Here is a 14628-nt window from a genome sequence, read left to right on the forward strand (position 1 = left end):
TAACCATCATCTGAACAAGCATGATTCAAGCTTATACTCTGCTACACAGTGCCTCAATTCATTTGAGCTCCTCCTACACAAATTATACTTAGTCCTAGCCCAGTTAGCTCAAATCCATTCACCACAGTAGTTTCTTGTTTCATGTCGCTCCTAGCCTGCATTCCTTTGTCTATCATATCATGAAGCCAATGAGCTGATTCTCAAAGCACGACTAATGATATGGTTCACAGCTTCAGAGCAAGTATATGACCCACTCAGCCACTGACTGGGGAGAAGCTATGCTACCTAAACATCACCACATACTCTCCAACCAGTTTAAAAAAAAATAAAAATCAGCCAGTAGTAGAATGCCTCTAAGCACATATAATCACAAGGCTTTGGTGGTCCCTCATCACTAGGTAGCTAAAACTATACAGTGATTCTTTTCACATTACAGTCTGCCTAGGCACTTGAAAAGAACTGATGCAACTGATCCACATTTTGACTAACCCCTTTTAGATTAAATCCAGTTGCCACAGTAATAAAGCCATAATGACGCAATCCCAATGAATGAGAGTGACCTCTATGGCAAGTTTGAATAGATTCACCTAGGTGCTTAACGCTAGAACGTTGGAATAAGGCTGGAAGAGAAGCAGATGCATGGTTACCTTTCTCTAAGACTGTTAAACTTTCAGAACAGCAAAGCAGGTGAAAAACAAGAACTAAGTTTAGAACTGGAAAGACTTCCTTTCTATTTTAAGGTACAGTTATGACAATAAAAACCACAATCTTCCACACACACGCAGAAGATGATGGCAGAGGTTTTCTATTCATTCAGAAATAGTTGCCTTTTCTGATAGCCAGATATTACAGTAACAGAATAAAAGCCTCGCACACTCCATAAGCAAAATACACTGATCACAAAAGCCAAACTCCATGATGAATACAGAAATAAAATCTTATATCTTGATCATGATACAACCCAAGAGACAGATACAACAAACAAACAAACAAACAACGTGGTCTGCAGCAGAGTGCAGCAAAATATTGCTGTATTTAGTGCATTATCTATCACTTGCATTCATCTCCATAATTATCAAGTTCCTTCCTACTCTCCACCTTACCTTCTTTGTTTATGGATGGAGAGAAAGAAGAAAAAATTCATGATTAATGACAATTTCTAAACATTCTGTTTTAGATATATTTAGCTTCTCCACAGGAAGAAAAAAGAACAAGGATAAAGGGGAGAACCTCTTTGAAGTGCTATTACAGATACATAATTCACAAAGCAGTTTCTCCTCCATAATGGTTATTTGAGCATATTTTCAAACAATATACATGAGATATTTCCAGACATCATAACACAGCCTGGAAATTCAAATGAAATCTTGTAAGATCTAGTTAAGAGAGAAAAGAGACAGATAGGAAATGGCAACATTACGCAGCTCAGAAGCTATATGGTTGGGTTTTCTTCTCTTCAGGTTTTAATATAATATAGACTCAAGACACAAAGGAAAGAGGATTTCCTTGCTGTTTAACTTGTCAGAACTGAAAGACCACAGAACCTTTGTTTACAGAGGGACTGGGCTTGGCAATATAAAGAAAGATCTTCAATCAAGTTGTCCATGCACTGTTTGAAGGGAAGGGGGAAAAAAAAAAAAACAACCCTACTGCCTTAAAAGCTGTAATGGCATGGCTGTGAGCTCATAGGGAGATAAACAAACAAAAATCAAATCTCGATTTGAGTCCTCAATGACACAGAAGGTGCTTTGTAAGGTCTTTCTTCATCAGCTTCTTCTGTCTTAAGAATTTCTCTCATCTTCCTCGTTTAGTCTGCTCTATGGCCTTTACTGTACTATGACCTTCTACTGTAAGATAAGGACTACAGAACAGACCTCTGAAGTAGCCCACCAGCCTGCTTCCTGCCTGTGACTTCAGGTAACTCAGCAGAGCTTCTGAGCCTCTTCTTGCACTACATTTCTAGGTCCTCAAATATGCAAAACTATCAACAATGTTTCTGACCTTTCAGCATCTCTTACCTCCATATTTCCTTTAACTTCATGTTCCATGTTTCTTTAATGATGCTAACCATCCCCTGCCCCTCCTTTTTCTTTCGCAGTTCTGACACAGAAATTTCTTTCAGTTCTGTTCACAGGCTGTTCAGCATGCCCTTTTCTCACCTCTTCCACAGGCTGTATGCTTCTGTTCTGTACTCAGTCTACCCTCCATTCTTTCATTTGATTTTGAAGTTACATTCAACAAAATCCAAACAGAAAGCAAGAAAGCCCTATATCTGACCTAATGGTAGCTCTGTATATCCTCTAGCAAAGCCTATCTCCAGTAACCTTGCTAACTTAAGAAGGGCCAATCAATCTCACTCAGGTAACACACCTATAGCAGGAAATGATTGTGATCAGCTGTCATGACTCTATCTCATGTCATTAGAACAAAGTCAGGCAGTGCTTTCAGTGTGTAACATAAACACTCCACAAGCAAACAAAACCTAAGACAGGACAAAACTATTTACTTCACATTAGTAAAGCATCCTTGAAAATAAATTCCCAGATGATTACTGCTCTTCCAGTTGTGTAGCCCACAGCCTTCTGCCTTTCAGCAATCCAGCTGAGACAGACAATAACCACTTTGAAAGACACTGTTGCCCGTGGTGAATTATTGCTTAATTAGATAAAGCCAGGATGTTCTATCACATGCGCAATGCTTTATGAATAAAATCAAGTGCATCCTGCTTTCTAAGCATTCATCTCACAACAGCACAAAACCTAGGGAGTGACAGCTTGCTACCAGGAGGAATGGTACCATAAAGAGATATATGTTGTGTTTCAAAAAAGGTATGCAAGTGTGAACAGCTTAAGCAAATCAATAGTCTGCAGTGCTGTTAGTCATAAATGCTTATTCAATGCAAAAGCACAGAAAAGCTCCAGTCATTATAAGGACTCCACTGTGTCAACATGCATCCATGTGAGAAAATGGCCTGGTGAGTGTCTCCACACTCCATGGTCACTCTCCTTTATACATATTTTAATTCCTCACTAAGGAAGCCTAGCGATGGCCTACACTAATCTGGCTTCTGGGCTGGTCTGAGGCAATTTCACAAAGACCCTCTGCTGGGATTAAGAGTAGCCACATAAAGAGTTTGTGTGGAAATTGCTGGCATGCTTCAAATTCCCAACCTACATTGTTTTGAAAGAACAAGCATATACCTTAAAGTGAACATAATATCAACCTTCAAGATTTTATTATCCAAAAATCTAATTTACAATTTCCAAGTTAATTGTAGGTGCTCCTTCTCATGCCAAACCAAGCTTCTTCAAGTAGTATTTAAATGTCTAGCATGCAAAAGAAAACTCTTAAACCAGCATATACCTGAGTGAATATTGCACTTCTCAAGAGGCTAAAATCACTTACAAATCCCACAGTTCAAATATTTAGTCAGATTCAGTGCTACATACACAAATATTAAGACTTTATTAAGCAATTAGGCAATTACAGGGGTTTTCTATACAAAATCAGCATAAAATGAATTCCCTGATTAATTTAACTCCTAAAATTGTAGTGCTAAGAGTGAACAGAAGGACAAAGGAAGGTATTATGCTGTGCTATGAGGTTTTGCAATTTGTGTAGCAAGGGAAAAGTCCATATAAGGGCTAGAAGTTCAGGGAAAATGCAATAGTATCTTAATTAATTAATACAGGTGCTGGTATTGAAATGTGTTTCAAATCCTCTTTCACTACTGGCTTGAACGCAGAAACCAGCAGGTCTCAGAAATGGGCAATGCTGTCTGCATAAGGGTGTAACTTAACTGCAAACAAAGGTGGTACACTCAGTTCCACTGAGCTGCTCTACTGATGGGGCACTGCAGAAGACCCTGGCTAGAGGAAGGTGCTATTCTCTGAAGGAAGAAAACAGGACCTTTCCTGGAGGAAATGTAAACAGAAGCTCTAATTAATGAGTGGAAGATGGATTGCACGACGCAGGCTACAAACATGAGTGGCAATTGTGGGTCATGCATGTAGGTACCTTTCCATAGTATCTGTGATCATTAAAGTGTGATGTGCAATATGTTTTGAAAGCTGGTAATATACTACAGACCACAAGCTAAAGATTAGATGTGTAATTCATTTCTTCCAAACATTGAATACATGACATTAATAGCTCCAGCAAGATTTTAAGATTTAAATTCTCAAGAGCACTCTGGACAGGGGTAACAAGCCATCAGGATGGCCCCTCAAAGCTTGCACTCAGTAAAAGCCATTAAGCCTTCCAATTTTTATTCCAAACACCAGTTCTCAGAGGCAAAGACCACAGGTGATCAAAGACGCTGAAGCTTTCAGAAAGGAAAGAGAAGGAGGTTAAGTTCCTAAAAAGAAGAGGGAGAGCACTACTGACTCACAGTTGAAGATGAAATAGTGAAAAGAAATGGGAAATGACACTGATGGGAGTCTGCCCAGAGCACACACATTTCAGATCTGGATTTTTGTTTTGTTTTATTTGAAACATTTTCTTCCATCTCAGCAGGCAACACTGTGGCCTTAAACCTTGCCTAAGGACACTCCTCTTTGTTTGTCCAGTTAAGTATGTGTGAAGTTGGCCACAAGATTTGTTTGGGGAAAGCTGCTGAACTGAGGAGATAGTAAAAATTCCACTGTAACAACGATCCTTGTGGACCTGCGGGCATGTTTAGGAAATCCAATGTTGAAGGGCATTTCTTGCTACACTGCTGATGACCTTTATTTGCAGTTTTTATCACTGGTGCCAAGCCTTGAAAAATAGCTCCCCAGGGCAAATACAAGGCAGCGTTTCTTTTTGTTTTTCAGTTATTTCTCTTCTCCTTGTTTCCATAATACCAGGAGAGCTTAGGGAAGAAACGAGGCAAATACTGTTGTAACCTAAGAAGCACTTCTGAAGTCATATGGTTACACTGCTTTATTGGTTACAGTACAGACTAGTCCTTTTCTGTTAATCAAAGAAGAGCTCCTGTTTCACTTCACTGGAGATAAACGCCTGTGGGTCGCAGCATCCCAGTCACAGTGAATACTCAAGAGTATTACAGATAAATCAGACAGTGTAGGGAGGAGAAAGAGGGACAACTGTTATTTTAGAGGCTGGTGTATTTAGCGCGCTACTCTCCTTCCTGTGTAATTCTGCAACATTCATAGAGTGGGAGACCTCCTGGACCAGCTGGCTGTGAAAGTAATTTGAGTTTGTGTCTCAGAGGCTGCAGCTGCCCAGCTTGGATAGGGAGAGACCATTCTCCAAGTAAGCCTTACCTTAAAATGAGCTTTTGTTATTCATCAGACATCATTCCACATCAGCTACAGTCTTGGTTTCATTGGATTATGACAGTTTTGCCAGGAATGTGCTTTTCATGTGAGCTTAGTGCCAGTAGCCCCACAGAAACTGCCTGCATTAAAAATTCATTTGTGCTGAATCACTGCAGTATCTATTTTATCAAAGCAAGTGCTTCTGAAACAAAGCCACAGATGGGAGGTTTAGGCAATCAGATGCAAGATTAGGAAAAAATCCGAATTTATAGCCTGCGCATACATTTCTGAAGTGAAAAAAAAAAATAGTAGCAAAGAAACACTAGGCAGAAGGTCACTACAGTCCATTAAATATTTTATCTACTTCAGTAATGAAATGTAGATATTTATTTGTGATAAAAACACATCGCTGTACAGCCTGCTTTGATTAACTCATCACATAAATCCTCTGTTGTAGAAATTTTCAGAAGTTATTGAAAGCACTATTAGAAACGTCAAGGCCAGAACTGTCGGGAGCTACAGTGTGGAGGAGCCTCATGAGAACAAAGCAGCATGTAACAGGAAGAAAGCTTTCTGAATTAAAAACACTTGATTAATTTAAAGTTATTATATGAAATAGAGAAGTTTGTTTTCTAATCTTTCCCTTGTTGGTCAGAAAAGCATCTCCACTTTAGAATCTTATTTTGATTTTGTTTCCTGCTGTGATTACTCTAAGCATTCTTGCCAATTACATGTCTTAAGTGAACTTTAATGAATTAATATACTAAGTTTTAGATTGTGTCTAATTTTAATATTGCTTCCTGCATATATCCAAATACAAACATACTTTTTCAAAGAAGTGGTATCAGACAAAGATGATTCAGATTGATTTCACGCCATCAGAGGAGCAGTGGATGTTGGCAGGACATCCCACCGACAAGAATGAACAATGTTTCGGAGTTCCTCAGAAACCAACAAAACCTGTGGAGCTTTTGCTAGGAAAAGGATTTCACATATTGTTCCTACTAACACTTCCAACTTCTAAATACAGTTTTTGTGATGCTGATGTATTTTTTAGAAGCTACACTGCATTTTTACAAAACATTTTCCCATGTTAGAAAAGATTTACTTAATGGGCAAAATAAAACAATGATCACAAAGCTGGAAAGGTCTTTATTTTTCATTTATGTATAAAAAAACAAAAGTATTTTGTTTGGATGTTTTATTACAAAGACTCACAGAAATCACAGACTCGTTGCTAAATGCTCCCATTCTTTCCTGCACTTTAGCTGGATTTCAGCTTCCATCACTAAAGATCTTTCATATGGGATGAGGCTGTCATAGCCCCATTGTAAAGGAAAGAGATTATGAACCAATATGCAGACATTTTTGGTTTCAAAATATAACTGACTTGAATTAAATATCCTATTTTCAAGTACTTTGCCAAAAATGTAATTTTTTAAGACAACAAAAACAAACTGAAGTATCCATACAGCATTATTTTAGAGTTTTGTCTGCAATGGGAACCATCAGGCACCACAGTGAATGTTCATAACAGTGACGTGCTGAAGCGTAGGAAAGTCCCCCAGATTAAGGCACAATAAACCCAGAGTAATTTCAGTGATTACAGAAATACTACTGAAATTATGCATTTTATAATTTAAATCATAAAAGGACAAATTTAATTTATTTATGCATTGTTTTGTCTTCCCATGGGATCCTCTGTGACAGGGCCTACTATAGACAAGTATCCCATGCTTTAGCCTGATTTCTTTTTCCAAACCAAATGTGCCTACCTACACTAGGTAATTTTCAGCACAATAAATCCAGAGGGCTACTATGGCCAGGACATGTTAAATTCTTTGCCCTTCCCAGAAGGAAAGCAAACAGGATCTGTGAAAAAATAGAAAAGAAACGCCTGCGATTCTCCAGTACAAAGCAAGCACATCTTTATTTCTGCCCTACATGATAAGCCACTAACTGCTTTCTTCATCACAGTATTAAAACTGGAAAAAGGTATGATAGTGCAAAGAGGATGGAGGATGGTAAAGTAAAAGGAGCAGAGTTATTACAAGTGCTAATGCTACAACCACATATGTTCTTGAAAGTATACATTTTTAATCTGTCGTATTTTTCAATATATACATTGCTTGTTTCCCTCTTCCCACGCACCTTGACAGATAGTTCCTTTCTTTTATTTTCTTTCTCTATCATCTGTTGGTTTTCAGGAATAAGAACTGCGTTTTTGTTAAATCATAATGAATTTAAAGGCACCTCAAATCACTAAAAATAATAACAGGTACAAGGGTTGCTCTGGAAATAAAGCCTCACATTTTATGGTGTTGGCCCACAACATCACAGGTGAATGGTGGCTGTATGGCCATAGAGGTTGCACCTTCCCCTCCCACTAGTATTATATTACACGTTGTTGTGGTGTGACAGATGGCAGCAGAGGGGCAGTCTGACAGAATGGTGTCTGACATGGAAGTGTGTATGAAGTAAAGGTGTGGAACTGAATTCCTCCATGCAGAAAACACGGCATCCACTGACATTCATCAACACTTGCTGAACATGGACACCAAGCAGTGGAGGTGAGCACAGTGAGGCAGTGGGTGGTGCATTTCAGCAATGGTGACTGTAATGTGAATGACAAGCCATGTTACAGAGAGTATTGCAGATTTTTACAGTCATGGCATACAGGTTCTTGTCCATCGCAGGCAGAAAGGCACAGTTGATAGCAGTGACTACGTTGAAAAATAGCGTGCTGTAGCTGAGAATATGATTTATCAAATAGCGTTATTGTGCTCTTTGTAACTGTTGTAGTTACACAGAACTAAACTGGAGGCATTCGTTTCCAAGCTATCTACATATATGTACTGTCCTGGACTGCAGAGGTCTAAGTGCAAGGAGTATGATTCAGGATTGCATTCCAGTGGCATTTTGACTCTCGGTACAGACTAAGCAGAGATGGAATGCTTGCTCAGATCTTCATAAACCAAAGTTCAGCATCTGTATAGACTCTGAATCCCTATTTGTATATGCAAATGTATTACTGTTTATGCAAATTGGACATATATTCACATAGCAAGTATAAAATGTGTAAAAAAGCCTGCACACAATTAGTGCAAGCAACTGTGCTATCCATATACACAAAAACAACCCTAATTACAAGAAGTAGCTACAGAATAGTTCCCAGTTCTATGCTACATTTCTGTGTTTCAGCACTGTGCAATTATCAACTTTACTTTAGCAGATATTTTCAGAAATTGCCAATAATCTAATAACAGAAAGAAATTGATTTTCAGAATAACAGAGGAGAGATGACATCATTTGGAGACAAGAGGAAAAGTATAGATCATTTAAGTCAGTACTCCAGAAAATTGTTCCAAAACCACTTGCACTCCCAGAGACCTGAGCTGCCGTCACTTTACCACCACAGACAATTCACATCTGCATATGTATATGATTGTAAACAGACAGACGAGCCAATGAAGAACATCCTAAAATTGCTGCAAAGTTATTCATCTTTCTGCTCCAGTTACTCATCCAAAAAATGATTAATACATACTGAATTTGAACACATTATGCAGGCCAGGCTTGGCAGGGATGCTTTGATAAGTGGGTTAAACTATGAAGAAAATCTTTTCTAAGAGAATAAAGGTTATCTCACATTGACTTTGAAAATCTTTCTCATATCATCTTGCAATGAGACACATTTCTTTATTCTCAATTTATTTCTCTGTGGGAGATCCAGTCTTGAAGAATAAGCAAAATTTTAGCCCCATCAAGAGAAAAGAAGGAAGGAGGTAGAAAAATTGTCTTATTCATGGAGCAGAGATACCTAAACAATGACCAGATTATCTGTGAATGAACACTAAAAGCACACTTTTGATCTATGTTATTTACTCTTATTTAAGGAAGATTGACACAGCTATCAAAGTTATCATGCATAATTGCTTCTACTTTCATTGAAATAAAGGGAATGTTCATCAAGTCATTTGACTCTGCTAGACCCTCTTCACACACAGTGAAATTGAGTAAGAACAGGGTTTTCAGCTGAATAGAAGCTCACTCAAAACTGTTCTTGAGCACCCCTACAGGTCTATACATACTTCAGTCTTCACACTTCAGCAATAACACAGCTGTTCCTCAAACACCTTCAACAACTGTTTGAATGCCATAAGTTTCATAGTGTAGATGGGTCCTAAAATAGCTGGAACATTATGTCCTTTACCATCATACCTTCCTGCTCGTCTGCCAGATTGTTCTCTTTTCCTTTTTTGATGGATTAAGTAGAACCACGGCAATTTGTTGATTTGAAAACTAAGCAATCTCTTTAAACTGTCTGTACACTCATTCACTGCTGTCACTGGCTCTACCTGAATTCATTTTCGAGCCTACAGTACAAAAGCTTTACTCAGGAGGAATTTGCATCTGCAAGCAGTGGTGACGAATCCAATAAAATAGACTCATTTCTTATACTTAAAATTTTACTTTTTTTCCTCAATAGCTGGTACTTTCTCCCTTCATTTCCCTCCTTGCCTGTCTTTCAGGGCATAGGTTGACTCTGCCTACATTCTACTTACAATGAATGTCATTTCATAGATGCCCCCATCACCAGATTCTGCAGAAATGCAAGCAATTACAGCACTCTTCCAAGTTTTGTCAGCAGCATGAGGCTCGATTCAAACATCAGTGAAATTTTTCTTGAAACAAGCAAAGAAAGTAGGCCTTACTTTTTTTTTTTACCAGAAGCATGGAAGAAATAAATTGACAAGAGACTTGACATTAGAAGTATATTCTTCTTGATGACTTCTTCACCACTGAGAGGTATGCAGGATCACTGGCCAACTGTTAAGGTTTGGGTATGACATCTCTTCACTCAGAGAAGAAAAGTTCTGTCCTGTTACTCTCAGTCCTACAGCAAGAAGAAAAAAAATGTTCCGAAACCTCACAGTGGAACAAAAGCTTGCTCCATTTAACTGTAGAGAACACTGGTAAGGTCAGCTCCTTCTGTCTTTTCTACCATTTCACCAATAGATGGTGGCAAAGACCCCCTCCAAAGCTGCCACTGGACCCACAGTTAATATTTTTTAAATCCCTCTAGGAACATACAAAATGGAGAAGGCAGATAAAGACATTTCTTTTCCACTCATCACCTGTAAACAAGTTAATTGATTTTATTTCTAACTTATCTATACATAATTATTCTGTTAATGCTAGCTCTTTTCTTAACAAAAAGTGTTTCTTTTCTCAACAATAGTGTTTCTCTTTAATTTCATGCTACAGAGCATAAAGAGGAACATCAAAGGAAGCTCTTATAAAATAGATTAAGAAATGATACTTGTTCCTAAGAGCTTGGCACACCTCTGTCTGAAAGAGAAGAGGGGGCACAGCACAAGACTCAACAGAAGTGATTTTAAGATCTTGTTCCAGTACATAACATTTTCAAGTGCAGGCTGCTCTCCTCAGAATTGCCAGCCATGAGAACAACTCTACGCTATTTCAAGAGACTCCAGGTAGCTGCAGGACTCCCTTGGGCAGCTGTGCTAGGCTTGGGGAAGTTCTGATAACTCAAGGGAGCCAAACATCAGAGCTGTGCCATGCAGGATTTGGTGATAAAAACAGCAATGATTTTATTTTGTTTCAAAGACTTTTTCCATCCTTGTGCCTCAGAAAGCCACGAGGAAAACCTGTTTCTGCCTGGGAATAGAGCAGTACAGGCAGAGCTAAGGGTGGCTGGAAAGTCACTAGCACAGGTGATACTTAAAACAGAAGCCCTGAGTATTTGCCAAGAACCCACCACAGAACTGGCTGAAATAAGCCAGACCTGCTGGCCAAACTGCATAGCTTATAATAACATCCTACCTGTCTTAATATGATACTGTTTTCAGATCATGATGATATTCTCTGTCTCATTTCATGATCCTGTGTAATGTTGCCAGCAACAACCGTGCCATTCCATGCTAACTTCTGAGAGATGGCCAGGATTTATTCATCTTTTATTTGAGAACAAAGAGTTGTGGGGTCCTTGGTGCAAACTGATTTAAAAAAAAATGTTACTTTGGTCTGTTTACCATTGAGTTCACCTCCGAACACAACTGTGCTAGTTTCTTTTACCACAAGCCTTTGCAGAACAGTTCACAAGGATTTTCTGTATTTACAGATTTTGCTTATATGCTTTTCAGTTCTTTGCTTATTTGCAGTAACTGATCTCCAAGCTGGGGAACTATGGTCAGCTTATTTGCTTAATCTGTCAGTATAAATAACTCATTGTGCATCAAGCTTTCCAACATGGAAAAAAAGAAGAAAAAAAGAAAGATGATCCTAACTGTCTTTCCCCTAGCAAGCATAAGGATAATTTCTGCCACTATATTTTGCACAGAGAATAATTTTTTAAGTTTTTATATGGGGAGACTCTAAACTATTTTTTTCTAAATCATACACCTTATTTTTCCTTCTGGATTTCAACTGTGAGGTATTCAGAGAGTCCAAATAGACATTCCTAGTGATCCATTGGACTCTATTTCCTACAGAGAGAAAGAAAAGGCAGCTCTGGACCAGATGTCTCTGCTTTTGGACCAAGTGAGCTGCAGAGATCCCTTATAACCTATATCATACTATGAATCTGTGATCTGTTCATTCTGTTACTAGTTTGCTTCACCAAATCATTGTCATGAGGTTTTATTTTTAAGGAAGAGGTAAGTTTAAAACAAGGAAGATGGATAAGTAGAGCTGAACGGCTATGAATAAACTCTGATAAAATACTCATGCTCTCAAAAGGCAATCAGTGGGCAGCAACACCTGAGGGAGGGATCATATCACAGAGAAAAACTAAACCTCATAACAGTCAAAGTCCAGGCAGCTCCTTTATGCACTCTTACTAAGTTACATTTTCTTCAGTGTCAGATGGTTCTGTCCACGTGAAGTGGTATCTCTACTAAATTACAAAGCAGATGTTAAGCTATGAGTCCTGTGCCTTAATTCATGTCTTCTAGAACCACCTTACACTTTTCAATTTCACCTGTGCATTTAGATAAGAGGCAACAATTGGCACTAGGGCTTCTCTATTATTATTGTCCTTGTTGCTGATGCTGTTGTTACAGCAGAATGGGGGCAATCCAGCTATGTTCCCAGCCACCATCGTATTTATTATCCACCAGCTTTTAAGATTTCTGGATTGGTCTCTCTCATGATAAAGCATACTCCTGAGAGTTTCAGTACGGTGTAGTTTTCACAAAACATGCCAGATGACAGTAGCAAAGAAAATCATGGTAGCCCTACTACAAAAAAACAAAATCAAGCCACAAACAGTTTAGGAAGAAAACCTAAGTGAGGGTGCACTGCACTGGACTGAATAGCGGTCACTCTCCTTGCCAAAATACGCATCATAAAAGAGATTCCTTGGGAAGCATGGATTACCTTGTTCCTTCTGCCAAATAACATAGTGGCCTGAGCAAAAGGAGAGAGAAAACATACCTTCAGAAATCAAAAGATCTCCTAACCCATCAGCTGTGTTCTAGACATCGAGGAAAGAATATTTGCAACAAAGACATTTTAAATATGGTTTTCCCATCCACCTGCATTTGCACGGTCTGGATTGCTTGTCTGGTCTAAAAAGCTTCAGCGTCTGCAAGTTGAACTGGGAGGAACAGCACTACCACTTGCGTTTGTGTGGGCAGAAAAGGGGGATTGTTTGTTGCAAGCCAGGGCACATAATGGAGGGAGCAGCATTCAGTCTGAAGAGAATTTTGCCATACTCAGTATAATTATTCCTAAAAGCTGGGCACTTGATCCAATCCCTGTTTAAGTCAATGGGCGTTTTTCATTGACTTTTGGGTGATAGATAAAATGGGCCATTAGTGCTCTTTCTAAAAGCTCTGCTGAACAAACACATCACTAGGTGGTACAGGTCTTTTTTGTAATGCCTTTCCTTCTCTCTCAAATAGTGCATTTATCTCTACTCTCGTCTATTTTATGGCAGCTTGTATTGTAACACTTCCACCTTCACCTGTGAGGAGAAAAATACTCTGCCTTTCTTCTTAGCCAGTAACAGAAAATCTGCCCCACTAGTGCCTAAAACCACTGTAGATTAAGAAACTTGATTAGAGTATAAAAATGAAGGTTTGGGCACTTAATTCTGTATGTCTAAGCTTTAAAATATATATATATATATATATTTTTAGTTCTAATTAAACTGCTTTGTTAGAGAATTTCAAATATCCCACTTTGAAGTATAGCAGAGTGGGCAAAAATCATGGTTTCATCAAATGAAAACCACTTTGGTTTTATTTACTTATGCTGGACATTTCCCAGGAGAATAAAGCAATAAAAAGAAAACAACTTTAGGAGATTCATCTGCATTACACCAAATTGTCATTCCATTCTGTCTTCTAAAAAGGTCCTGTTAAGTGATGTCAGTGTAATTTAATACCTAAGATTAGGTAAAAGTAGGTACCGTGGAGAAAACACACTGCACACATAATACAGCAGCAAGCTCTCATTAACTACCCACGTAGTCTAAACTTGTGGGTAACTCTGTATGTGCTAAGCACCCTGTCTTCAATTCACAGCCATAGAGCCAGAAATCCAGCAGTTCTAGCTGTCTGGACCAGTAACAGCTCTCACCTGCAGTGGCACTTAGTTGCTTGCTTTTTTTTTTTTAATATTCTGTTTAATTGAAATGTCGCATACCCAGTCCTGATATCACTGATATCAGGGAACAAAGCATGGGACAGTGGTTGCAGATCAGCTTTCCTACCCCAGCAGCTGGAGGAGCTGGCGTGAGCTGCCTACATTAGCCAGCAGCTCTTCTTCCTTTGCCGAAAGAAGAGAGAAGAGGTGAGACAAGATGAGATGAGATGTTGCCCTTTTGGACACTATAGTACAGGCTAGAGGATGAAACATGTTGACAAGTCCCAGTTCCACCCTCAGTCTTCTTCCCCAAGACAACTGATTCCTAACCTGAAATCAATTATGCTGCAAAACTTTGTGGCAGAATCTTTATAGATTCAGTAGGTATTGTCTCTCATTAAGCAACCCATGACCCTCCTATACCAGGAAAAAAAAGAACAAAAAATGGAGAATGCAAGAGTCAGCATCAGACAGAGGTGGAGAGGCACCACAAAATACCTTATTGTTATTCATGAAACAGTGCACTATTTCATTTTAAATTAACTTTTGAGGCTTTCTATTTGTCTGAATCACAGCTTCTTACTGATGCCCTCTCTGCTCACCGTGTCTAGAGTTTCTGATTTTCCGCCTGGGTATTTAACAAACATCATAATTTACCTCATAAATCTTTGTTAAGCTGGTTATTTCCCCACATACAGACATGCAAATATGTTCCCGTTTCCACCACGTCTCTCACAGCAGTAGAATCAAGAAT

The 14628-nt window shown here is 38.7% G+C and overlaps 1 protein-coding gene across 4 annotated transcripts in view; it reads right to left on the bottom strand.

Moving 5' to 3' along the window:
- GADL1 (glutamate decarboxylase like 1) overlaps positions 1-14628 on the bottom strand; it is a 244774-nt gene that overhangs the window by 158331 nt on the left and 71815 nt on the right. The gene's annotated exons all lie outside the window — the stretch shown is intronic.

The sequence above is a fragment of the Tympanuchus pallidicinctus genome, unplaced genomic scaffold (genome assembly GCF_026119805.1).
Source record: "Tympanuchus pallidicinctus isolate F22 unplaced genomic scaffold, pur_lepc_1.0 scaffold3, whole genome shotgun sequence".
In the NCBI taxonomy this organism is placed as follows: Eukaryota; Metazoa; Chordata; class Aves; order Galliformes; family Phasianidae; genus Tympanuchus; species Tympanuchus pallidicinctus.